Below are 2982 nucleotides of genomic sequence, written 5' to 3'. Positions count from 1 at the left end.
GTGGGGCCAGGGCTGTGGGGTGCAGGCCAGGGAAGGGGCTCAGGGCTGCGGGGCTCAGGGCTGCAGCTATGGGGCGCAGGCCAGGGAGGACGGGCCAGGGCCCCGGGGCGAGGGGCAGGGGGCGACGGGCCGCGGCGCGGGGGCGCGGGAGAGGGGGCCGAGGCCTGGCCGGAGCGAGCGCGGGGGAGCGAGCTCCCGTGGCGGGGCACCGGCTCAGCCGCCAGGCTTTCGCCGCCCGCACGGGAAAGAGTAACCCAGAGGCACCGCTCGGGGACGGTAACTAAACGCGGGCCTCGCGGCTTTATCGGGTGCGTGACACAGTCTTTAATCCGGACGGGGCTGCTCCCTCCCTGCCTGAGAGGCAGAGCGTGAACCCGAGCACGTCGCCCTGCCCGGCCCCGCTCCGGGGACACCGTCAGAGCAACGGCGAAAGCGCCGGGCCCGCCAGCGCCGGGGCGAGCGTGAGAAATGCCGCGCCGCCCGCCTGGAGAGAAATAACAGCTTAAAGGAATGTAAATGAAAACCACCTTCGGGCCGGCCCTGCGGAGCGGGGCGGCCGCGGGGCAGCAGCATCTGGCGAGGGCACGGAGCCAAGGCAAACGGACGCTGCTTTGGGGGAGAAGGTCAAAGCTGGTGTTTCGGTACCCGATGTCCGGCTGCTATRAAGAGGAAACCAGCTATCTCGCTGGCAGCAAGAGTACAGCCTTAAAAGCGYTAATGCTCTGGCAGCGACACAGGTTGGGGTTGACGGTGCAGTGAGGCAGACACAGGGAGTCAGATTAAATCAAGAGCAACTCCGCAGAGGGCAACGGAGTTGTCCCACTGCAACCAAAATGGGATCTGGTTGGGGGTAGTTGGAAAGTGTCCCTTAAACAACAGAGTACGATAGAAACCATCACAGCTGCCTTTGGTGAGGTTATACAGGAAAGGAGCAGGAAACGTCCAAAAGGAATTTGACCTGTTTTACATCCTTTTTTTTGTTTAATTTATTWAAAAAAATCTTGAACTAAATCCAGCCAACTCAGAGCAAGACGGTATGAAGAGTCTGCCTAGAAGTTTGCCCTGGTTTAGCTCAAGTTTTAAAGTCAATTTTAAACCAATCTGATTTTTCTGTGAAGTCATGGAAAAGCAAGCAATTCCCTGCCAGCTCCAAGCAAACTTGTATCAAATGGAAATAAGTGGCTAGGTGTGATTCAGTGGCAGTCTGTCTGAACCGGCTTTTTTTTTTTTTTTTTTTAAACAAAACGAAAACCGCACTTGTAGTAGAAATTATTTACATAGCAATTGTGCCTCTGGGGAGAGGTGAGTGAGATCAAACCGTGGGCTGGGCGTTCATTGTGTCGCCTACAGCATGAGTGGGATGTTCACGGCTACTTCRGTGATGAGGCGAAATTATTCTGGGCTTTGCAGAAGGGAATTTGCACAGGGAGGTGTGTTGGAGAACAAGCAGTTTCTGGGGGAATTCACGTGTCCAGATGTTCCCCTACAATTGAGCGTTCGCTCCTGCAAGCAGCTGCAGCGTGTGTGCGTTAGCTCTGGCTCGTGCCGCCACACGGGCTGYGTGTCGGCTCACTGGCCGAGGGGGGAAGAAGAGGGCGCGAGCAGCACCCGTGACGTGTGACGGGTGCTGGGGCGGCGAAGCGTCCTGGCGCGGGTCTCCTCTGGGGTCCCGGCCCTGGAGGGGGCCGCAGCTCGGGGCATTCATGCCTGAGGCCCAGGTGCAGGCGTGTGACGTGCAGCTAATTAAGTGAGTCTGACAGGCGATGCATTCAATTTCCCAGGCCCGGAGAGGCTGGGAAGTGTTACAGCCTCCAGCTACGCAGTTCTGGCGCTTCCATTCAGGCTGTGGTAGCTCTCACTTTTTGGCTCTGAAAGGCCCCAGTTTTGATCCCAGGCTGCTGGCCAAATTGCTGTTATCAAAGATGCATTTCCATAATGCTGGTTCCAAAACTGCTGTTTGCATGAGTAAACGTAGGTTGCACAAATTACCCCCATCTGGGAAGTGCGTCTGTCTGATCCTGCTAATTGTGTGTTTACCCCAAACTGGTAAGCAGATGGGACAGGGAGCCTCTTTCTGACCAGCAACTGTGTCCCGTGTCCCAACGAGAGAGAAGGAATTGGGCTGTGAAATGGAGCTGCTGTTCCCTTATGCAACCACCTGACCTCTGCGTGCAGGGACGCATGTCCGTCCACAAATTCTGAGCCCGCTGGCCACTATCAAACACATTTAACACAGGTTTCAAAGGAAATGAACCTCGCAGAAGTTTAATAAAAAAGGCAGGGGAGGAGAGATTTGCAAATTTGTACTAACCAGTGTTTGAGCCACTCAGCTGCATCTCTGACGGGACGTGGCAGTCGGGCTGTCAGTGCCAAAGCACCCTGCAGGGAGGGACAGAGGTGGAGGCAGTAATAACGTAAAATCTTCTTACAGTTCAGTTATAAGCTCCAGCAACCCTGATCAACCAAGCAATGCAAATCCCCGGGAAGCAGGCGAGGTTAGCTCCAGCGCCTGAGGAGCGGCCTGTTGCAGAGGCGCTTTCTCTCCCTGCAGTGGGGCCACAACCACACGCGAGGTCGTGGCCCGACGGGGATGGCAGCTGTGGGGGTTCACCGGAGTAACGGGGGGGGCCACGGTGCATGCAAAACCACCTCTAGTTTAGAGCCCTTTTGGGGAAGTTATTGCGRCTGTGTCTTTTCTCACGTTTATCAGCGAGCGTCTCCCCCGGCTCCGTGTCCGTGGGCAGCCGCACGGGAAGCGTTTCGGTGACGCTCAGCTGCTCCCTGCAGCGAAGGGGCCCCCCTGGCCCCGCCGCATCGCTGCTCCCGAGTTGTCGGGGGCGATTTCTGGCGGGGTGCTGTGGAGCCCGTTGGGGCTGGTTCGGGGTCCTTGGGGGGCTGGTTCGGTTCAGTTCAGGCGGGTTTGGGGCTGGCCGCGGCGCTCTCCTCGCCGGGCCGGGCCCGCTGCTGCCCGGGGGCGACCCG

General features: G+C 58.0%; 1 long non-coding RNA gene across 1 annotated transcript in view; it reads right to left on the bottom strand.

Annotated features, from left to right (window-relative positions):
* Positions 1-1218: 1218 nt before the first annotated feature.
* LOC112976026 overlaps positions 1219-2982 on the bottom strand; it is a 2852-nt gene continuing 1088 nt past the window's right edge. The window contains exon 2 of the long non-coding RNA XR_003256856.1: positions 1219-2379. This is a non-coding gene — a long non-coding RNA (uncharacterized LOC112976026). The remainder of the gene's footprint in view (positions 2380-2982) is intronic.

The sequence above is a fragment of the Apteryx rowi genome, unplaced genomic scaffold (genome assembly GCF_003343035.1).
Source record: "Apteryx rowi isolate R43461 unplaced genomic scaffold, aptRow1 scaffold_1199, whole genome shotgun sequence".
Lineage (NCBI taxonomy): Eukaryota > Metazoa > Chordata > Aves > Apterygiformes > Apterygidae > Apteryx > Apteryx rowi.
Note: the sequence above shows the minus strand (reverse complement) of the source record. Positions and strands in the feature narration are given on the sequence as shown.